Below are 25,045 nucleotides of genomic sequence, written 5' to 3'. Positions count from 1 at the left end.
GGGGGGGGGAGAGAGAGAGAGAGAGAGAGAGAGAGAGAGAGAGAGAGAGAGAGAGAGAGAGAGAGAGAGAGAGAGAGAGAGAGAGAGAGAGAGAGAGAGAGAGAGAAGCCCTAGTGGTCCATACAAAAGGGAAGGACTGGCTGCCTAATGTCTCACTTGAAATAAGTTAAACAAAAAGGAACTCTGTGATAACCTGAAAGAAAGAGGTTATCATCTGGAAAACCTCGGAAAGACACTGACGTGGCTGATTAGAACAAATCAGCAACCAACGAATCTCTCTCTGAAAACCTACAAGAACCATCCTGAGCGGTAACCATTTACTTTTCAAGCACCAAAGCCTGGTGAACTTTTTAAATGTTAAATTCTGTCCACAATACAAGAATTGCCTGCAACCAGTGAATTTGGAGGAATGAGAAGTGAGATTGGACTGTGAACCAAATAACTTTTCTGAACTTACACACACATTACATACATGTGCACTTAGAATTAAAAGGGGGTTGTTAGGTTAAGTAAGTTAATAGTAATAAGTTAAAGTTTGATCCTGTTTTCATGTTTAAAGATAATTAAAAGCAACTTTTGTTTAAATAACCATTTAGCTTGGTGAATATTTATTGCTGTTGGGTTTTGGGGTCCTCTGGACTCATAAGACATTTTTTTGACAATCTACAGAAGTATTAACTAATGATGTAAGGTGACATGATGGAAAGATTAATGCAACAAGTTGACACTAGATTTGAAATAGTGGATGGTAAAATTAAAGGGAATGAATTTGAGATTCAAAATCTCAAAAGACCAAATGAAGAAAGTACAAACAGAGGCTGCTGCAAAGCACGATCAGTTAATGCAAAAGATAAGATGTTTTGGAAAACTTTAGTAGATAGAATAATATTATTATTGGGCTTAAAGAAGGGGATGAAGGTCAAGATATGAAAACATTTTTGCAACGGTGGATATCGGAATTTTTGGGTCAGGCCAAATTTCAAGGAGATCTGGAGATTGAATGAGCCCATAGGGCATTGAGACCTAACCATGGGTCCCGTCCAATACTTGTCAAATTCCTTCGATATGAAGAAAGAAGATACTGGAGTTGGCAGCAAAGGAAGCTAAAGAAAGACAATCACCTTTGATTTTCTTTTAAATCCATACACAAGTTTTGAATTGTTGAAGTAGAGAAAAGAGTTTAATCCAATTAAAGATGAGTTATGGAAAAAAGGCAATGCCTTTGTTTTGAGATATCCAATAGTATTGAAGGTAATCATCCCAGGAGGGAGGAATAGATTTTTTTTACTGAGCTTAATGAAGCAAAGGTAATATACCAATTCACTGCCTGCCAAAGACTAACAGATGGTTGTTTGACCCTAAATTAATTGCACAATTGAAAGTTTTCTGCTGTAACTAAAAGTATATTGTGTTTCAAGAGAGCTTAAAGGGGGGAGGAATGTATGTGATCAATTACATTTGATAAAATTAATGGAGTATAAGGTCTATTGAAGACTACTGTAAGGGATGGAATAGTATTTTGAGTGAGTTAGTGGGGAACATGATGCTGACCACTTTTATTAGTATTAATATTAACGGAATTCAGAATCTGATAAAGAGAAAAAGGTTATTAAACTATATGAAAAAAACTAAGTAGATGTGGATTTTTTTTTAAACAAAAAACTCATTTAATGTAAATAGAACATGCAAAATTAAAGAGAGATTGGGTAGGAACAGTATTATCTTCTTCATTTAATTCTAAAGCTAAGGAAGTGGTGATATTTCTAAAAAAATTTACCATTTAAAATATTGGATGTTATTATTGATAAAGAGGGAAGATATGCTATGGTAAATATTCTGAATATTGTACTTTGATGAATATATATGCACCGAATATAGATGATGGAAAATTTATACACGATATTTTTATGCAATTAGCCAAAGCAAAGGGGAAAATAATTATGGGAGGAGACTTTAATTTTACTTTTGATTTGAAGTTGGAATTATGGTTAAAAACAAGGAAGTTATAGTTGTGAAGAATTTTATGAATGTTGTTAGTTGGAGGAGAATGTGTCCTGATGTTAGAGATTATTCATTTTATTCCTTTAGACACAAGACATATTCACATATAGATATGTTTTTAATCTCCTCTCAACTGCAAGCTGGAGTTGAAAATATTCAATATCAAACAAGGATGTTGTCTGATCATCCACCTTTGGTTAAGTCAATTTTATTGGAGGAAGAGCAAAATACAAGTTATAGCTGGAGGTTTAATAATGCATTGTTAAAAAGACAAGATTTTTGTGAATTTAAGACAACAGATTTTTTTTTAAAAGACATTAACGAACATTCTGTAACCAATAAGTTCATGGTTTGGGATCCTATGAAGGCTTATTTAAGAGGACAAATAATAAGTTATACGGCTAAGCTTAAAAAAAATACACATCTGAAGTTAACCGTTTGGAAAACGAAATAATAAAGATGGACAAAGAATGATGAGAAATGAAGAATATTGGATTTTTTTTTAATTGAAATGTAATACAATAAAAACATAGAGTGGAGAGAGATACAAGGCGAACCCGACAAAAACATGAGTTGGGTGATACAGCGCATAAAGTTTTGGCATGGCAATTGAAGAATGAATAATTATCAAGAACAATTACAGCCTGAATCTTAACGTAATGATTGGGGATATTTAAATGTGGTATTGGAGCTTTTATTGGATAACTATTCAAGAGTAAAATGGAAAAATGGTGGAAGAGTACTAAAATTGAATTGTACAATGCTTAATGAGGTTTGAATTTTGTTTTAAGATGGTGGTTTATGTGACTAATATGATGATAGATGTGAAGTTAGTTGATATTTGGTGAAGGTTTATCTCTTTCTTTCTTTTTCAATCTTTTTATTATTATTATAATTTATAAACACATACAGTTCAAAGAGATATAAAAAAAATACATAGTAAGTAATGAATTAATACAGAGATATTAAACAATAATATTACAGAATAAAAATATATCATAAAAAAAAATTTTGATCAGTTTAGGGTGTGAACTATCTCTAAAAAAAGATATAATTAATAACAATATGAAAAAAGAGAGAAGAAAAAAAACCCCAAAAAAGAAGAAAAAACAAATCTGAATTAAAAAAAACTTTAAAAAAAACCTACAGATATAGCTAAACCACGCCGATCACTCCGATCTCATCTTACAGCCCAATTATCATACATAATCATAGAAAGAAAACAGAGCCAGATCAACTCACCACAAATGAAAATATTGAATAAATGGTCGCCAGGTTAACTCAAACTTAGAAGGGGATTCATAGACAGAGTTTCTAATTTTCTCTACATTTAAACATAGTATAGTTTGGGTAAACCATTGGAAAACAGTGGGAGGATTTACCTCTTTCCAATTTAATAGTATAGATCTTCTAGCCATTAGTGTAAGAAAAGCAATGATACGATCCGCAGGAAGAGATAAATAAGTCAAATCTATCATAGGTAATCCAAAAATTGCAGTAATGGGATGTGGTTGTAAATCAATATTCAGAACAGTAGATATAATGGAAAAAATTTCCTTCCAATAATTCTGTAAAGAGGGACAGGACCAAAACATATGTGTAAGGGAAGCTATTTCCAATTGACATTTATCACATATAGGATCGATATGAGAATAAAAGCGATGGAGTTTATCTTTAGACATATGAGCTCTATGAACAACTTTAAACTGTATTAGTGAATGTTTTGCACATAAAGAAGAGTTTACCAGTCGCAGAATTTTATTCCAATTTTCATTAGAAAATTATCTCTATAGAGAAAGTTTTTTTTCATCCTTTTTTTTCATGCTACAATTTTTTTTAAGAATTGATTATTGTTTAAGAATTTTTGATAATGTTACTAACTTTACTAATTTTTTTATATTAAGTTTGAGTTAAATATATGTTTCATCTTAACTCCGTTTGTTAAATATATGCATTTAAGTTTGATTTAAATATGTTTTTTAAGTCTGATATCTTAGTATTAATTACTTTTCTTTTTGTTAGTTAATCGGTTATGTTTTTGTTTTTTTTGTAAGTAGGTTTTTTTTCTCACATATATTATTAACTTTATTAATTCTTCACTCTTTATTTTGGGGGGAAAGGGGGGGTTGGACTAATTTGAGTTGGGTTATTAATGTGTAATAATTATTGGGGAGGGTATAGTTTATTGTAATTTATTGTTTACTGTATTGTAATTTTATTATTTTATTCTTAATTTTTTTTAATGTAATCCTATATGTTATTCATGTTATAAAATCTTAAATAAAGTTTAAAAAAAAAGAACAATTACAGCTATAAAATAAAGATTTGGGTCATCTTACTTATAAAACACAGGGCATTAATGGTGTTTTTATGAAATCTTATAAGAAATTATACCAATCGGAATCTTTGAAGGATGGATATAAAATAGATGAATATTTGTCACAAATTACTTTGCCACAATTAAATAAAGAGAAGGCTGAATTAACAAATCCTTTTACAGTTACAGAAATACAGTATATGGTATAGTGGTGCATTTACCAAATAATAAGGCTCCAGGAGAAGATGGCTTTTCTCCAGTGTTTTATAAAGAATTTAAAAAGATATCGATTCCTATATTTATGGGATTGTTATACCAAATGGAAGAACTTTGATTTACCAGAGTCATTTAAAACTGTATTAATAACAGTTATTCCAAAAAAGGGGAATGACCCTTTGCTTCCATCTTCATAGTCCAATTATTAAATACAGATTATAAAATTTTATCTAAACTAATAGCTAACAGATTAGTTATAAGTTTACCTAAATTGATTAACATGGACCAAACAGGTTTTAATAAGAATAGAAGACCAGCTGACAAAATTGTTCTTTTTTTAAGTTTGTTAAATATGGCACAGAAAAGAAAAATACCATCAGTCCCTTTGGCTTTCGATGCAGAAGAAGTGTTTGATAGATTAGAATGGAATCTAAAGTATTGAAGGTTTTTCGAATTCCAAAAAAATTTAAAATTGGATAAGAGCATTATAATAATTGCCAAAGGCTAAAGAAATTACAAATAGACAAATATCTTTTTTTTAATTGGAAAGATCATCTAGACAAGGTTGTCCACTATCTCCTTTTTTATTTCCGTTGGTCATAGAACCTTTAGCAGTGATTAGACGAGATAATGAGATTGAAGGTTTTAAGATAAATAATAAACAAAAATTTAGCCTTTTTGCAGATGATGCAATATTATTTCTTACAAACCCTGAAAGTTCATTCAAAATAAAGTAAATGTTCAATTGGTGGAGCATGGGTTAATATCAGGTTATAAAGTAAATATTGATAAAAGTGATGTAATGCCAGAGACAGATTACACTCAAGTTAAGAAAATGACAAAATTTAAATGGCAGGAGACGGCCAAGTATCTATGAATTAATATGGATAAGAATTTAAATCATTTATTTAAATTAAATTACATTCCTCTATTGATGGAAGGACTTGCCAATTTCTTTAATAGGAAGCATAAATTGTGTGAAGATTAATATTTTTCCTAGAATACAATATCTATTTCATTCATTACCAATTTTTGTATCAACAATGTTTTTTCAAGATTTAAATAAAAGTGTAAGAATGTTTATTTCATGAGACAAAATGCCCAGGATGGCACTGGAAAAATTAACATGGAAATATGATCAGGGGACTGCAAATGCCTAATTTAAAAAATTATTACAGGTACACAATCCTTTATCCAGAACCTTTGGGGGAGAGTGTTCCAGATTTCGGAAAGCCCACCCGAAATGTGCTGCCGTATCCACCCCCACCCACTTCCAGTCGCGCTGTCGCCTTCCCCACCACCCCGCCCATCCAACTCGCCAGATTTTGGAGCTTTCCAGATTTTAGATGTCTGGATAAAGGTTTGTGTACCTGTATAAAGCAGCTCAACTTAGATTTTTTGTCCTCCTATTATCAGATTGATGAAAAGACAGCGTGGGTGCAGATTGAAATGAGTAAAATAGGAGAAAGTAATTCTGAGCATACTTTGTATAAATGGCACGAAAGACTGTTGAGAGGACAATTAGAAACATAAATTTTGAAACATTTAAAATATGGAATGCAGAACTGTACATGTAGAAAGGGGAATGAAGAATTATCAGTTGGCTAGAATGCTATTAAAACAAAAACCTTTGATTCCTTTTATGGTTAATAATGTTTATTTTGACATCTGATATAATTGCAGAATAAAAAGGATAAAGAATTTTTTTTTAGATTTTTCACTTTTTACCAATTGAAAGTACAATATACCAAATAACACAATTTTTTCTTATTTTCAGCTTAAATCATATTAAAAAGGTTAGGGATGAATTTTAAAATTCTGATCAAAGCCAATTTGAATATTTAATAATTGGCACATTTATCAAAAGATTTGTACTAATACATATATAAAATTGCAAGAGACTATACAGAAAAAGGATTTATTTCAATGTAAATTGAGATGGGAAAGAGATTTAAATATAGATTCAAGAAATATGGTCAAAATTATGTCATGAAAGTGTAACTAATACAATTAATGTTAAATACAAAATGGTACAATTTAATTTTTTACATCAATTATATTATATTCCATATAAATTACATGGAATTAATTCAAATTGTTCTGATCAATGTTTTAGATGTAATAAAGAAGTAGGAACCTTTCTCCATGAAGTTTTGCAATGTAAAAAAAGTAGGAAATTTTTGGGAAGATACAAGTATTTTATTGGGGCAAGTTATGAAGATGCAAGTTTTGAAAGATTCCAAATTATTTTTATTAGGAGAGGTTTTTGATTTGAAGTTAGATACTTATCAAAAGTTTTTAAGTGTAGCAATAGCAAAGAAATGAATGTATAGCTGTAACATGGAGTTTAATAAATGGCAAACGGAACTATTAAATTGTATACCATTAGAGAAAATAATGTCTAATTTATGGAATCAACCAGAAAAATTTGATAAGGTTTGGAAACTTTGTATGGATTTTATTGCTATGACTTCATCTAAGTTTCTGCTCTGTAAATGGTTATATGGTTACTGCGTCTGCCATTCCCACTCCAACTCACCTTAGTTAATTTAAGGTTCAAGATCATTATATAAATTTGAAATGTAATTAAATCAAGAGGTTATATGATTATCAGCCAAGATTTTTTTTCTCCTATCTTTCCTACTTTTTTTGGAAAGGGAGTGGGAAGAAAATATGAAATTATATTTTTTGCATGTTTAAAAAAATATTATGATATTCATAAATACTGTACTTGTATTGATGCAAATGCAAAATAAAATTTACAAAAAAGATAGTCAGCATGGCTTTGTGAAGGGAAGGTCATGCCTCACGAATCTAATTGAGAGTTTTGAGGAGGTAACAAAATAAATTGATGAGTGTAGGGCAGTAGATGTAGTCTATATGAATTTTAGTAAGGTGTTTGACAAGGTCCCCATGAAAGACTAGTACAGAGAGTCATGAGGCATTGGATCCATGGAACCTTGGCTGTGTGGATAAAAAAAATGGCTTGCATGAAGAAAGCAGAGAGTAGTAGTGGAAGGAAAAATATTCTGCCTGGAGGTCAGTAGCTAGTGGAGGACCGCAGGGATCCGTTCTGGGATCCCTGTTCTTTGCGATTTTTATAAATGACCTAGATGAAGAGGCAGATGGATGGGTCAGTAAGTTTGCAGATGAAACAAAGGTTGGAGGGGTTGTGGATGGAGCTGAAGGTTGTGTAGGTTACAAAAGGATATAGACAGGATGGAGAGTTGGGCAGAAAAGCAGCAGATGGATTTCAATATGGATGTGTGAGGAGATGTATTTTGGAAGAACAAACCAAAACATTGAATACAGGCTTAATGGTCAGTTAGTTTAGAGTGTGGAGGAACAGAGCAACTTTGGGATCCAAATCCATTCATCTCTCAAGGTCACTGCACAGGTTGTTAGGTTAATTAAGAAAGCCAATGGGATGCTGAGCTTCATTAAAAAGGGAATGAAGTTCAAGAGTCAAGAGGTTATGTTGCAACTCTACAAACATCTGGTGAGACCACACTTAAGAGTATTGTGTTCAGATCTGGTCGCCTCATTATAGAAAAGATGTGGAAGTTATAGAGAGTTTCGATGGAGATTTACCAGGATATTGCCTGGATTGGAAAATAAATCTTCTGAGGTAAGGTTAGCAGAGCTGGGACTTTTCTCTTTGGAGTACAGAAGAATGAGAGGAGATTTAATAGAAGTCTTCAAGATTATGAGAGGCATAGACAGGGTGGACCGTCAGCACCTTTTTCCCCCAGGATCAGAAAAGCAAACACCAGAGGGCACATGTATAAAGTGAAGGGAGGGAAGTTATATGTGAATTGTCGAGGAACAAGTGTCCTCCCTGTCTGTCTGGAATCTTGTGGATTGCAGATGGTCATGTGGCCTCCCTGTCTGAAACTTATTCAGAAGTCACATCATCTGCCAATCAACTTTGGACTCTGGCCACCCATTAGTGCACACTTTGCTGTTGGCTCGTTTAAATTACTCAAGGTCATCATTGACTAGATTCCCAGCTCAGAACTGTATAAACATCAATGCATAGCATATTTCTTTCTTTCTGCTTCGTGGTTCAAGCCCTGGACATCACTCTACGCCAGGTCACTACTGTGGATACTGCTGGAAGAATCATGGTTAAGGAGTGCACTACACTCAAGTGGAGCCATAGATCAGTGCTTTCAAAGAGCCGCATCCTGATTGGTACAGGGAGCATAGAGTGTATTTGGAAGTCTTTGTCTTTAGAGTGTGTATACGTGCATGAGCATGGAGAAGATAGGCGGTCACTGGTATTGGAGACCAACCTGGGTCTATGTGAATATCTATATAGTTTAGTAGCAGAGTAATCATTTGTCATTCTCCCCTGTTTGTTCAATAACACTTGTGTCTAGACTCATCTCTCTGAACCTAATACTCTTCCAAACACAAAAGTAGTTTAGGGAAGACATCAGGGGCAAGCATTTTTTAAAAAAAATGTATAGAGAGTTGTGGGTGCCTGGAACCTCTTGCCAGGGATTGTGGTGGGGCTTTTAAGCCTCTTAGACAGTCACACAGATGGAATAAAATTCGAGGGATATGAGGTAGGGAGGATTTAGAACTTTTTTTTTTAAAAAAAATGGATCGGCACAACATCATGGGCTGAAGGGCTTGTAACTGTGCTGTGGCGTTCTTGAGTATTCTCACAAATCTTTTTGTATATTACATTTTTTTTTGCTTTCAAATCATTCCTTCACAAGACAGGGTTGTTGCAAAAGATCTGCGAGAAACAAAAGGCAATGTGAGAGCTGCAGTGCTGCCACTGATGCAGACCTGCAGAGAGCGAGGAGCAGAGACAGCGCTCCCCCACGGAGTCCAACCGTTCAGTCCGACTGCCATCAACTCCGTACAGGCTTTAAACGGCCAGTTACAGGAAATGGCAGTGGTTCATTTTAAAATCCCTATGACCACAGGGTCGAAGCCCAAAATAATAATGCCTGCATTAGGCAGTGGCCACGAAGGGTTGCAGAGTCTGGAAAAGCAGAGGGCTGGTGTAGGACATCAAAAAACAGGGAGGGGATCCGACCCACAAGACAGTGACCACAGCAGTGCATCAGCAAGGGGCTCAGAGGCTGTTGGTGACTGCGATCAAAAGACTTGCACCAGGTTGTGGACTGCTGGGGACTGGCTTGAAGCTGGCTGAGGGGGTACCAGGTAATGGAACCAGGACACGAGAGGGTGCTGGAGGCTTCCTGATCAAGTCAGATTTTGATTTGGAGCTCAGGTTGCAGATGGTTTGGACTGAAGGCTGTGTCACTACAGGAGCACTGGAGGCAAATTTATGATCACTCAGTGTCTCAAGTGGGGTGGGGGGGGGGGGGGGTGGTGGTGGCCAGACATCTAGATTTAGGCCGATCAGTCCTGTTTGTAAGGACTCTGTCCTCCGTCTGGAACCTCCTCAAGCCAGATGTTGATTTATCCTCCATTTTGAGATGGAGGACAATTTAAAGGGCAGATTCCACAAAAAGGGGAAGAAGGGAGGTGGCAGGGGTACACACTTGCCTGTTAATTTGCAGCATCCCAGGGACCAAAGGCTGTGTTCAGCCATGTTTCTAGAGCATCAGGGCTGGCACATGCACGGTGGGCCCGCATGCAGACGGGGGGTGGGAGGGATTCGGGTCGGAGCTCAAATGTTTAGGACAGGGTGCAGACATGTACTTCTGGCGCGAATGATCTTCAGCTGCGCATTACTTCAGTGACGTTGAGTGGACTGTGGAGTAGTGGTGAGTGGCAGGCTTTGATCTTTGAAGGAGATGAGTAACTCAGTTTCTAGTCAATTTTTTTTAAATGTTTTCACATTTTCTGACAAGTTTTTCTCTTTAAGCATTTCAAAACTTTTGAAGTGCTTAAAGAGAAACACTTATTAGAAAAAACATGCCTTATTGGTATTTGCAGACACGAATTATGTTACTAGGAGAATTCAAATTGTAACCAAGGCAAGTGCATGTTTGATAGAACTTTTTTTTTTTAAGAACCATATAATTCAGATAATGGTTGTAAAAATCATTTAAAATGTATATAAAGATCTGTCAAATCTTAAAACATGCATTGAAAATGTCTAAAATTTGTTAGCCAAATAAATATAGTTTACATCTGGGGAAAAAAAAATCTTAAAACATACTCTATTTAAAAATGGAAAAAGGAGGGAGGGAAGAATGGACAATAATATGGAGACATCAATGGAAGTGACCAGTTTACAGAAATGGAGGGAGTATGGGTGGAAAAACATAAGATACTTTATTTCACCCTCTCAGAAATGCCATTATGACAGTAACTTCCCTATTTACTGGAGAAATCAAAATGCAAGCCATTAACATTTTTTGGACTGCCTGGAAATCATAGATTATTAGAATGGGATACACAATGCCCAACAAAATACTTTAAAATGTGAAATAACAAGTCCATATATTTTGGGAATATGCTTCAAGAATAGTTGAAAAAAAGAGAAATATTTAATGAATATCCTGTTGGTGGCTGGTAAAAAGACTCAACAGGAAATAGTTATCACAGGAGAGCCCAACTTTAAACACATGGACATTTATAAAATGGAGAAGAAAACAGCATCTGTTTCATTATAAATTGGAACAATGTGATTCATACTGGGGAAATGGTTTAACTACATAATACCTGACCTCAATACATAATGCCTAGGCCTGACCTTATTCTTACAAAGAATTGATTATGTTGTTTAAAAAAAAATCACTCCCTAGTTGTATATAGTTTTCTTCTTTCTCTTGTTTAGTCTTTCTTCATCTCTCTACAAGTCTATACATCAGATAAATGTGGAAAATTGTGGCAAATATGAAAATATGATACAAGTGTAATAGCTGAGATACATCTTATGGAAAGGTTTAAACAAAAATAAATTTTATAAACTTGCATCATATTACTACAATGGTGGTGTGGAGAGTGGCAGACAGTGAGCGGTTGACTTATTTGTTCTTTTGAGTTTTCGGACAGTGATCCCTCCAAGTTGTGCATTCATGCTTACAGAGTGATGTCCTTCATGTTGGGCATCTGGAAAAGGCCACCCTTAGGGTGGAAAAAGACTTGTTTGTCTTTCTCTGACGAAGTGGCACTGGGCAATTTCTGCTGATGGCAAATCTGTGCTTGCCTGATAGCAGACCAAAGGAAAAGTTGTGTATTATCAGAGTTTGTTTTATTACATGACAATAAAAGAATAGAGTAATACCAATTCCAGGGGGTATGGGCCTGGAAAATCTAGATATCTAACAATTTGAATGACTAAAGTTAGTGTTAATGATACTTGAAATTTACAAAGAAAATATTAACTGCGGTTTACAAAAACAGACTTGAAACAAGAAAGCTACAGGGACAAAACAATCGCAAAGAATCCATTTTATTACTGTTTTTACTACTATCTTGTTGCAATGTACCTACATTAAACTCTCCCCACCCCTTCTTTAACGACACTTGTTGAAGTCTCTTCTGGCCTTCTCCTGCATAGCCCAATTACACCAACCCCGTACATTTTGCAGGTAGTTACACCTTGCAAAAGTAATTGAATAAGCGCATCTTTCCTTAGGAACTGTTCAAAGCCAAGCTGATGTCTATAACTGATCGCCCCTGGTGAATATCAAAACCAAAACCCATTGAAATTAACCCAATCGTCTTCAATTCCCCTCCCGCTCCCGCCTGGACGTCGTGGTCCATTAACGAGCAGTGCATCAAATTAAATAATGCAAAAAAACCACACTAGACCGTTCATTCCTCAGAAAGCAGGAACAACCCAAGGAACGTGGTTACTGCGTTGGTGGTGGCATTCAAAACAAAAAAAATCCCAACTCATTATGTTAATTGCAGGAGGTCAATAAAACGCGAAAGGGTTGCGATCCTCGGCTCATGCCCACAATGTGAAGAGGCGAAAACTGGGGCAGTGGCCGATGAGACGCGGACAGAATCACGATCTTCCACGAAACGGCAGCGAGAACCAGATTGCATGAACGCAAAAGTAGAAAGAGAAAACTGCCTTCGTTCGCTGCCATTTCAGCCACTGAATTGGTTCCAAATGACCCACGTTGCTCTGCAAACGCTCGCAGTCGGGACTCACCCGCACAGACGCCACCGTCCCTGGCTTATTCACGACACTGGTGCGGCCGCGGGCGCCGTCTACCCGCCGGTGCACGATCTTACGGTCCCGGGGTGGGAATAAGTCGACAGGTCCCCATCCTCACTCCGCTTCCGGGCCAGCCCCATACGCTCAAGGAAAATGTAACAAAGAGAGGGGCTGGGCCGAGGGCGAGCCTCCGCCAATTGGAGCGCGGCAAGACGAATAACGGCTCCTCCGCCGTGGCCAATCAGAGCACTTGCTCCATTCAAGCTCGTTTTGGTCGGCAGGACTTTCCCGGCGAGGGGCTTGTTGGCGCATGCTCATTGCCACCAGCGGGTCGTGCGTGTGCGGAAAGGAATTTCTGGCGGCCGCAGTTGCATGTTCCCTGTCTGCATGCATTTGCGAAGATGCCACTTATTTGAAGTCATTAAAGTTCATGCCTGCGAAAGAAAAAGAGCAGAATAGACAGAAGATTAGCGGGAAACAGAGGGAAAGATATTTTGGACTGCAGAATCCCCCCCAGGTGTCTGCACTCAAAAGTTCTCTTCATGTAGATTGAGGGGTACAGGACCCGAATTTGAAGATGATGTACAACCTGGAGGTGTAATTAATAATCTTTGTGGTCATAAATGTAATTATAATGTATACAATTCTTACCTGCTGCAGCCAAACGAGTACTTTTGTAAAAAGAAAAGAGCTACAGTTCAAATCAATTTAATTGGTTCTGAACCCATGGACTCATAACAGCACAAAAAACCTGTCCTTTGATGACATCCATGCTCACTTGTAATAAGCATCTATCGACACTAATCTTGTGTTATTCTCCAACATGTCAATAAACCCGAGGTTATTTCCTGCACTGAACACACAAATGGGATCATGAACAAAGCATTTCACCTCAGGAGTTTGCAAGGGTTTGGTATGACACCAGAAACCCTGGTGAATTTCTACAGATGTGTGGTGGAAAGTCTGCTAACCAGCTGCATCACAGTGTGGCATGGGGACACTGATGCGCCTGAGCGTAAAGCCCTCCAAAAGGTGGATACAGCCATCGGCATCACAACCAAAACCTCCCCACTAGTGAGAATATCTACAGCAGAGGAGGCCAACCTTAAATATTCCATGCGTTAATTTTTTCACACACGGGTTCTGATGCACCATTAACCTCTTGTACTCCCATTCAATTCTTGTAAAAATATGTTAATATAGACATATTCATCATTTTACATGTGTGGTGTGCTGTGGTGCAGCAAGCAGACACAAAAACACAGACTTTAATTCATTAAAAGTCTGTACACCTGTCTCAGTCCCAATGGCTCAATGAGTTGATTGACAGCCAGCCAAGTGGAGTCAGCCTGTTAGGTGCTCTTCCTGCAGTAGGCTGGTGGTCATATCACCACATTCATTCCCTTCTTAAAATAAGTCCGGGGGGGCGGGGTGGTGTAGAATGGTGCCAGGTGGTATTTACAAGTTCAGTTGGTCTGGCAGCTCTCTGAGTCTCTGAAACCATTGCAGGGTTGTCTCCTGGTCAACAGTCAGCGAGGGCAGGGTTGCATGAGGGTTGGCTGGGTCCAGGGTGGCCAGGGCAGACGGTGGTGTGGGCAGGGTGGTGTCTGTTGTGGTATATCTGACAACAGGGGGGTTGGGAGGTGGCCGGGTGGGTTTGATTCACCAGAAGTGGGGCCCTCTGGAGAGTTGGAGGGAGGAAGTCAACTCCTGAATCCTGAGTGGGCCAAGGGTACCCGTGGTGGAGAGGTTGAGCTGGGTACTCGTGATATTGGTGGGGTGGGGACCCTGCTGGTGCCAGATCGCTGGGTGAGATGGTGTCCTCACAGCCATTTGGGAACCTGATGTAGACATAATTCTGGTTGGAATGGAGGAGGAGCACCTGCTCGACCAGCAGGTTGGACTTGTGGGCCTGCACGTGCTTGCAGAGGAGCACTGGTGCTGGAGATGTGAGCCAAGCTGGGAGGGAGACACCAGTCACCAATTTCCTGAGGAACGAGGGGGGTCTGATTTAGTAGCCATGCACAAAAGTGATCGTATGGCATGAAGTGCCAGAAGTCAACGGACCAGCCTTCGGACCTCAGGACCAGGAGGACTGCCTTCCAGGTCACCCAGTTTATGTGCTCCACCTGCCCATTGCTCCTCGGGTTGTAGCTAGTTGTGCAACTAGCTGCAATGCCTCATGCTATCAGGTACTGGCGCAGCTCCTCACTTATGAAGCTGAACCCCCCCATTCACTGTGGATGAATGCCAGGTATCCGAACATGGCAAAGATCTGTTTCAGTGCCTTGATAACGGTGGCTGTGGAGGTGTCAGGGCAAGGGATGGCAAAGGGAAAATGGGAGTGTTCATCTACGGCTGCGAGGAAGTAGACATTCTTATTTGTGGAAGGCAGGGGCCCCTTGAAGTCAATACTTAGCTGCTCGAAGGACCATTGGCCCTGACAACGTGGGCTTGTGGTGGACAGAAGAAGCATGGTTTGCACTTTGCACAGACCGTGCATGATTCAGTCATGGTCCAGACTTCTTGGACAGTGAAGGGGAGGTTCCGGGACTTAATGAAGTGATACAGACACGTGACACTCAGGTGGCAAAGGGTGTCATGCAGTGTCTGCAATTGGTCAGACTGCACGCTGGAGCAGGTCTGGGATAGGGCATTGGGGGAGTCGTTGAACTTCCCTGGTTTGTACGGGATGGCGTAGCTGAACTTGGCCAGCTCGACTCTCCAGTGCAAGATCTTGTTCTTGATCTTGCCTTTGTGGGTAGTGCTGAACATGAATGTCACTAAGTGTTGGTCAATGAGGAGGGTGAACCTCCTGCCCGCCAGGTAGTGGCACCAGTGGCAGACCACTTCCATGATAGCCTGGGCCTCCTTTTCCATGGTGGAGTGCCTGAGTTCTGAACTGTGGAGGGTCCTGGGGAAGAAGGCAACGGGTCACTCCCCTTGATTGAGGGTGGCCACAAGGGCAACATCAGAGGCATCGCACTCAACCTGGAGTGGGATGTCCTCGTCCATGGCATGCATCGTGGCATCGGCAATGTCCTGCCTGATGTGAGTGCAAGCTGCCTGCGCCTTGGGGAGGAGGGTAAAGGTGGTGGCTTGGGCCAGTGGGCGGACCTTGTCTGATAAAACAGGGGACCCACTGGGACTAGTAGGAGAAGAGCCTTAGGCACCTGTGGAGTGCCTTGAGCATCTGGAGACAGGCAGTTCCATTAGTGGATGCATGTGTTCGGTGTTGAGAATGGTGCTGAACACACACTTCTCTTTGTTGTGTGAGGTTCAGCTCCTTGGCCATCTGGAGAAATCTCTCCAGGTTGTCATCATGGTCCTGCTGGTTGTGGCCGCAGATGGTGACAGTTTCCAAGTACGGGAAGGTCGCTCTTAGGTTGTGCCAGTCTACTATGCAGTCCATCTCCTGCTGGAAAACAGATACCCCGTTAGTGACCCCAAACAGGACCTGGCAGAACTGGTAGAGGCGTCCGTTTGCCTCGAAGGCGATATACGGTTTGTCCCAGCATGGATAGGGAGCTGGTGGTTGGCTGACTTCAGGTCAATTATTGAGAATACTTTATAGAAGGCTATCTCATTGACCATGTCGGCTATTCTAGGTAGGGGAAAGGCATCCAACTGGGTGTACCAATTAATGGTCTGACTATAGTTGATGAACATCCTTGATTTGCTACCCCATTTTAACACCAGGACATGGGCTCTTCAGGGACTGGTGCTGAGCTCTAAGATACCCTCCACCAGAAGCCACCTCACTTCTACCTTAATGAAGGCCCTGTTGGCCACGCAATAGTGCCTGCTCTTGGCAGCTATGGGCTTGCAGTCTGGCTTCAGGTAGTTGAAGAGGGATGGATGGGGTACTCATGGTGTGGAGAGACCGCAGGTGGACTGGGGCGGTCGCTGGGCTGTGTGCTGAGGAGTGTGAGCAGGGTGAGGGGGCTGCCAAAGGCAGGGGTGAGGCTTTGAAGGTGGCGCTGCAAGTCCAACCCTAAGATGACTGGAGCACAGAGCTGGAGCATGACCAGAAGCCTGAACCCTCAGTATGTTTCCCCACCACTGTTAGGTCTACTGAGAAGCACCCGAATGCCATGATGGAGTGGTCCTGGGAAGTGAAGGCAATGGAAAAGATCGTGGGGTAGATTTTTAATTTTAGCATCTGGCCCACGTTCGGGTGCACAAAGCTCTCAGTACTACCGCTATCAAACAGTGTTTTATTACCTTCCCATTGACAGCAATGTCCATTATTGAGTGCTAGAGCCCATGGGGAATGTACCTTTTTAAGGTGGTGGACACTAGGACCATCTCAGGGTCCGAGTCGCTGCTCCCCGATGGATGTGGCGAATAACAGCCAGCAGCATCCTTGTGAGACAGAGTGCGTCGGTGGGCGATTGGGTATAGGCTCATATTGACCACGTCAACCTGTCTCTGTGGTGCGCACGTTGCGGCAGTCGGGGGCCAGCAAAGTGGCCTTTCTTACCGCAAGTTCCTTGCCAAACAGCCCTTTCGGGAGTGCCTGTCTGACCCACACAAGGACCCATAGTACTTACAGCAGAGGGCTGATCAGACACTGCATGGATTATGAACCTGCGATGGTCATTCTGGAGAGCATGTACAGGCCCCTGACAAACATGGTCTACACTCAGCATAAAGATGCAGCAACCAGGACATCTTGCAAATATTTGGAGACAAAGCTTAACAGTTTCTTCTCCATCAGAGAAATACTTCCTTTTTTTGGCCAATGCTAAAGCAATTTTGTAGGATGTTTCTGTCATCACCAAACTTTCATAACTTATTTTAACAAATATATTTTGTTTTCTTTTGATTTCTTCCTTTTTCTTAATCACATATTCTTTCTATAACTCAGACCCAAGCACTAGCTTCAATTTTCCTTCTTTTTCAGTCTGATGTTGTGTTTTATAGTGATGGATAACTGAATGTAAAAACGAAGCTTAATTTTTGAAAAAGTACAAAACTGCAGATGTCCAAAGGACGAACAAACCACAACTCCGTGGCACACAAGTGTCAATTGTAGACTGTGCAGCCGCTGGCATCTCAAGATCAAATAAGTATCAAACATGTATTGAACAGCTATGCAATGACTGCAGAACAAAAGTCCTTCTTTCCTAGTATGACTCTTTGAACATTTTTTAAAATTGAAAACAGGAGTGGGGGGGGAACGTCACATGATGTGTGAGGAGCACCACGCAACCTACTGACTCCTGTGCGATTAACTGAAAATAGTACAAAGTTAATTTTATAAAAACTACTTTAAATTTATTTTAAAGTGATCAATAGAAGAAAAAAATACATTGTTAAAAAAGAAAAAGCTACAAAAGATATACCAACGGAAAAATTGGAAGAGAAGAAGAGAAGAGAATTCAGGCCCACCTTGTCGTTGAAGCAGGCCACTGAAGTTGGATCCGCCAGCAAGGACCCAGTGGAAGGACCATCCTCCAGCGCTCTCTTTGCAACATCCCACAAAGATAGCACTGCTGGAAACACTAAGACTGCACCACGCATGCGTGAGAAGTCGGGCATACACGCTGCAGAGGGAAAAAATTTTGAAAAAAACTTCAAGTCTTTAAAGGACTACTCTGGCGTCTCCACTTCTGAATAGAAGGGTGACATTTCTCCGGTGGAAGAGGACTCAGAGGATTATGGAAGTGAATAAGAAATGGCAAGCTCGGAAGAATAAAAATCCAAAGGCAAGAAAAAGACTTAAAAAAAATGAATAAAATTGAAGTTAAAGTTGATAGACTTTCTGATGCATTGGAGAGTAATTTTAAACTTTTAACTGTAGAGCGGATATGACTAAATTGATAAATAATGTTTCACAAAGAGTTGATAAAGTGGAAGAAATTTTTTTAACATCTATTGTATATTACACCTTAGAAACAGTAATTGGAGATCGGATTTATCGGATCAATGTTTTAGATGTGGAAAAGAAGTTGGAACTTTATCTACATGGTCTTGTTCAAAGATTAATCTTTTTTGGGTTTCAGTTAGTAAATTTCTACAGTGAATTACTGGTGTTGTTTTTCCGTTAAATCCTGAATTATTATTGATGGGAAATTTTGAGAATATAACTCCTTTTTTTTCTCAAACTTTATTTATTAAAAATTATTGGTAAACATACAAAATACACTTCACAACAAAATTTATATATATATAAAATGAAAAATAAAAAAAAGAGAAATAAAACCCCACCCCCTCCCACCCCTTCAGCCAGCTCTCTTAAGGAGAGCCAAAAAAATATATGAAAAAAAAATCAAAGTACCTCTAAATGCATATATTCCAAATATAATGACCACTTATTAACAAAAAAAGAATAATTATCATGCAGAACATAGGTAATTTTATCCATAACAATACAAGCTTTCATCTCATGATGCCATCACATTATACTAATCACTATATTATCCTTCCATGTACTTGCTATACATTTTCGAGCTATGGACAATGCTAAATATACAAATGCAATTTGGAATTTATCCAACCCCAATCCCCTTGAAGGAATCACATTTCCCAGTAAAAAAAAACAGATGGATCTAATGGTAACTTAATCTTATACAATTTTTCCAAAATTGACTTAATTTCTTCCTAAAATGGTTGTACATACAAACAAGACCAAACAACATGTAAAAAAATTTCCAACATATATATCACATCTAAAACAGGAATCTGAATTACTAAAGCCATATTTTTTCAATTTCTCAGGAGTTAAAGATAACTGATGCAAAAAATTATAATTAACCATTTCGTATCTTGCATTTGTCAATCTAGTAACACTGTCATTACACATATCCATCCAGTAATCTTCAGGAAAAACAAAAGTTAAATCATTTTCCTATTTAAACTGAGATTTTTTCCATTCTGACTTATCCATATTATCTTGTAATACTTGATACATAACAGAAATATAACTCTTTTTAGGCATAGAAGAAATCAAACACTCAAACTCTGACAATACAGGTAAAATCATCTTTTTACCATACATTTTTTTTAACCAATGATCAAAGTTTATAATAAACAAATAAAGAATTTTCGGCAATATCAAAACATTCTTTCAATTGAGTAAAAGAAAGAAATTGACCTTCTACAAAACAATCCTGCAATATTTTTATACCCTTAAAATTCCAATTCTTTAAATGACTGTTAAACAATGAAAAAGGAATAAGCTGATTATTATATAATGGCATTAAAATAGATAATTTACCTTTTGATCCTATAATCTTATTCTTTTTTGTCCATAACATCAACAGATGTTTTAATATCAGCACATTATACTCCTGTCATAGATCTATGTTCCACCGAAATATAAATTGATGTACTGCAGTTTCAGAAATACATGCCATCTCAACTTTAGCCTAACTTGGACATTGATCTAAATCCATCAAACCACTAATAAATTTAAGTTCTGCTGCCTCATAATAATTCTTAAAATGAGGTAATTGCAATCCACTTAATGCGTACTTCCAAGTAAGCTTATTTAATGCTACCCTTGGTCATTTACCTTTCCATAAAAATTTCCTGGTTGCTTTATTTAAATCCTGAAAAACGTTCCTTGTAAGAAAACATGGTATTGATTGAAACAAATATTGAATACGTGGAAAAATATTCATTTTAATACAATTAACCCAGCCAATTAAAGTTAACGGAAGGTCTTTCCACTTAATTAAGTCTGCTTTTATCTTTTTCAACAATGGAACATCATTCAATTTATATAAACATTGATACTCAGTATTCACAATTATTCCTAAATATTTAATTTTATCTATCCATTTCAAATTAATAACCTTATTATAAACTGAATAATCTCCTTCACCTACCAGTAAAATTTCACTTTTATCCCAATTAACTTTATACCCAGATAGTGATCCATACTGTAATAAACATTCCTCTAAATGCGGCAAAGATTGTACTGGATTTGTTAAGTATATCAAAACATCATCTGCAAATATATTAATCTTGTACTCCTCATCCAAAACTCTCATCCCTTGTATCTGCTTTTGCCATACTAATTGAGCTAACGGTTCAATAACCAACACAAATAGGGCTGGTGACAATGGACAACACGTTGAGTAGAACGTGTTAATTTAAATAACGATAAAATCTGTCCATTTGTCATCACCCTAGCAGATAGGTTGGTATATAAAGCTTTAACCCAAGCCAATTAAAAAAGGGCCAAATTTAAACTTTTCCAAGACCTTAAATAAAAAATTCCATTCAACCCTATCAAAAGCTTTTTCCGCATCAAGAGCAAGCACCATTGGATGGTTGGGCTGCCGTTGGTATGCATTGGTCAAACTAATTAGTTGAAGAATATTATCTGAAGCTTATCTATTTTTAATAAAACTTGTTTGATCTACATATATCAATTTAGGTAAATATTTAGCAAGCCAATTTACTAACAATTTAGCTATTATTTTATAGTCCACATTCAATAAAGAAATAGGTCTATACGAAGACACCTTTAATGGATCTCTATCTTTCTTTGGAATTACAGTAATTAAAGCACCAGAACAAGATTCTGGTAACTCATAATGTTCAATCACTTGTTGTAATACTTCCCCAAATACTGAAGATAAATCTTTATAAAAAACTTTATAAAATTCCACCAAAAACCCGTCATCTCCTGGTGACTTACCATTAGGCTTTTCCATCATAACGGTCTTAATTTCTAAATCTGTGAATGGAGCTTCCAAATCTATAATATCCTCTTCATCTAATGCTGGTAACTTTAATGTAGCTAAAAAAAGAATCAATAGATCCATTACCCTGTTTCCCCTCAGAAGTATATAAATTTTTATAAAATGAATAAAACTGTTCATTGATTTCCTGAGGTTTATAGGTAACTATTGAATCTTTTTTTAACAGCATTAATAACCCTTGAAGTTTGCTCCTTCTTTAACTGCCATGCAAGTACTTTATGCGCCTTCTCACCCCATTCATAATATCGTTGTTTGATTCTATTAAGTAAACATTCAAATTGATAAGTCTGTAACGTATTATATCGCAATTTCAATCTAGTCAAAACTATCTTCTGATCTTCTGTTACTCCCTTCTGAAATTCCTTCTCCAATTCATCAATTTGCTTTTATAATTTAATACTTTCAGCCATATACCCTTTCTTAACTTTAGTAGCATAACTAATTATTTGTCCTCTTAAATAAGCCTTTAACGCATCCCATACTACAAATCTACTTTGAACAGAGTTAACATTTTCTGTTAAGAAAAAATCAATGTTTCTTAACAAAAGCTCTGAACTTTCATAAGAAAAAAATAATAAAGAATGATCAGATATTACTCTACTTTTATAATATGCCTGAAATACCTTTCCCTGTAAATGTGCCGATATTTTTAAAATAATCTATTCTGGAAAAGGAATCATACCTAGAAGAATAAAAAGAAAACTCTTTCTCTATAGGATTAATCCTTCTCCAAATATCTACCAAATTTAAGTCTTTAATTAAAGCCCCTATTTGTATTGCCATCTTTGATTTTCTAACACATTTTGGGGATTTATCCATTAATGGATCCAAAACACAATTAAAATCTCCCCCAACTAGAATATTTTCATTAGCTTGACAATAACAAAAAAGCATCTGAAATAAAACATTTATCATCCACATTAGGTGCATAAATATCAAGTAAAGTCCAAAGTTCATTAAAAATTTTACAATCCATTTAAAAAACCCTCCCAGCATTCCCCTCTACAGTCTCAAAAAATAAATTCTTATGAACTAAAATCATTACACCTTTTGCCTTAGAGTTATATGAAGAAAAAAACATGACCAACCCAATCTCTTTTCAATTTCAAATGTTCTTTTTCAGTCAAACGTGTTTCTTGTAAAAAAGCAATATCAATTTTCATTTTAATATAAGATAAAACTCGCTTTCGCTTAATTGGATTATTTAATCCCTGAACATTAAAAGTTGCAAATTTCAAACGAGACATTTTAGTAAACTATTAATATAAACACGTAGTATAAAAAATGCTCTCCTGTTAATAAACAAAATCTACTCTCCCTCCCCTAATATTATAAAAATGTTAATATGAAAAGGAATACAATTAATTCTCCCCCCCCCGAAAAAGAAAAAAAAGAGAAAAAAAACCACTCAAAGGTAGTAATCCCCTAAAAAGCTGGGTGTGGAACACCCCACCAGTGGCAGATGACTATCAAAGATATCAGTGCCATCCACCTCCCCCCCAGCCAGAGATACAATATATATAATAATGTAATTCAACATCATTAATATATTCAGCCCTGGGACTCCAGTCCCAGAGATTAATTCGAATCTTCAACATCATTAGGACTGTGTGTCAAAGCCTCCTTCTTCCCATCTTTCCCATTCTTCCCATTCTGTCCATTTCCATGTCCATTTGCCCTTCTTTTAGGCGACGACGGCGAGATTCTTCTCTGACCACGTAGATCTGGTAACGAACTAGTGAAAACCAATGCATCATGATCATTCTCAAAAAACTGAGACTGATAATTGCCATAAAAAACCTTCAACACTGCAGGATATCAAAAAGCAAATTTATATCCTTTCCGCCACAACACATCCTTGGCCGAATTAAACTCACGTCGACATCTAATAATTTCTTGACTCAAATAAGCATAGAAAAAACTCTATTATTCTGACTCATCATTGGAGCTTGACTTTGTCTTGCCTTCTGTACCTCCAACCGCAAAATCATTTCTCTATCCTGATAATTCAAGCACCAAATTAACACTGCTTGTGATGGTTGGCCCGATAACGGTTTCTTCCTCAACGCTCTATGTGCCCTTTCCAATACCAAACCACCCGGAAAGAACTCTTTACGTAACATCTCAGTGATCCAATCCTTAAATTTTTTTATTGAATCTGCACCTTCAATATCTTCCAGAAGACCCACAATTTTTACATTATTTCTCCGACTTTGATTTTCCAATGAATCAATTTTTTTCAATAAATCTCTCTTCTGAATTCCCCAATCCTCAAACGAATCTTCCACTTTCTCTATTTTATCTTTATTACGTACAACCTGCTCTTCACATTCAGAGAAAGCTGTCTAAAGCTTTTTAAAATTTTACATGGCCTTCTACGCCATCTTGCCACGCCCCCCGAGAATATAACTCCTAAATTATCTTTGTCAGATTCTCAATTGAAATTTATTCAGTTCGTTTTGGTAATAGCAAGGAAATGTATCGCTGTTACGTGGAAATCCGATGTTTCATTAACATTAGAAAGATGGCATACAGAGATACAAAGTTGTATTCCTTTAGAAAAAAAATACTTATTATTTAAGGGGTAAATATTCTGCATTTTTACAAATTTGGAGCCTGTATGCTAGAATAATGAGATTAAAATTATATTTTTTTCTTTGTCGTGAATTCTCCAAACCAGTGATGTCTTCCCTAAATGAGTAATAATTTTTGGAAAAATGTTCTTTTGGGATCCTTGAGCATCATCTGAAGCATCCAAATTAATATAATACATGTTACCATGTATTTTATATTAGATTTTAGTTATTGGGATTAGTTTAGGTTGGGGCTAGTTGGTTTTTAGGGTTTTTTAGTTTTAGTAGTTTCCTTTTAGTGCACTATTTTTTTCTTTATTTTTTTATATATTATCAACATATATTTGTAAACACTGTAAATTGTTATAATTATCATATATGTGTTGATTTAAATAAGATATTCAAAAAAATTGAAAACAGATTAATGTGAAAGAAGGTAACATTTGCCAAAAGATGTGCACAAAATAATAAAATTGTAAAAAATAATTGCTAAGTTTTAGATTTATTCTGAGTAAAACCCATTTCTAGCTCTAAATTCCTGTTATAGATTTTCTTTCCATAAATTGGTTTTGGGTTAATACTTTGTGCATAAGTAAGCTTAGTTTTTTATTATTATCACTGGAGTGCAATGCGCCACTTCTAATCATCCAATATGCCACTTTTGGCACATATGCCATAGGTTGGCCATCTCTGATCTACAGGGAACGCTGCCGTCGGAGAGCAGCAGCAATCATCAAGGATCTGCACCACCCAGCACATGATCTGTTCTCGCTGCTGCCATCAGGAAAGAGGTAATAGGTGCCACAACACCTGCACCACCAGGTTCAGGAACAGCTGCTCTCCCTCCACCATCAGACTCCTCAACAACAAACTCAACAGGGACTTATTTAAGGACTCTTCCTTGTGCACCTTATTGAATTTTTTTATTCTCTCTGTATTTTACAGTCAATGTGTTTACATCTGTTATCTGTTTACAGTTCTTTAATTGTTTACATTTATACACTGTACAGTTTTTTTGCACCACCAGTAAGTGGTGGTTCTGCCTCGCCTGCAGAAAAAGAATCTCAAGGTGGTATGTGCTGTCATGCATGTACTCCGACAAAAAATTTGAAATCTG

At 37.4% G+C, this 25,045-nt stretch overlaps 1 protein-coding gene across 4 annotated transcripts in view; it reads right to left on the bottom strand.

Moving 5' to 3' along the window:
* cep68 (centrosomal protein 68) overlaps positions 1–12,805 on the bottom strand; it is a 46,618-nt gene extending 33,813 nt beyond the window's left edge. For 3 of the 4 annotated variants that reach the window (XR_011355833.1, XM_069931746.1, XM_069931744.1), the window contains exon 1: positions 12,633–12,804. The gene's annotated coding sequence lies outside the window, so the exon portion shown is untranslated. Of the gene's footprint in view, positions 1–12,632 lie in introns of all 4 variants that reach the window. The other variant, XM_069931745.1, reaches the window with a different exon arrangement.
* Positions 12,806–25,045: the final 12,240 nt, after the last annotated feature.

This window comes from Narcine bancroftii, chromosome 4, assembly GCF_036971445.1.
Source record: "Narcine bancroftii isolate sNarBan1 chromosome 4, sNarBan1.hap1, whole genome shotgun sequence".
NCBI classification, from domain to species: domain Eukaryota; kingdom Metazoa; phylum Chordata; class Chondrichthyes; order Torpediniformes; family Narcinidae; genus Narcine; species Narcine bancroftii.
Note: the sequence above shows the minus strand (reverse complement) of the source record. Positions and strands in the feature narration are given on the sequence as shown.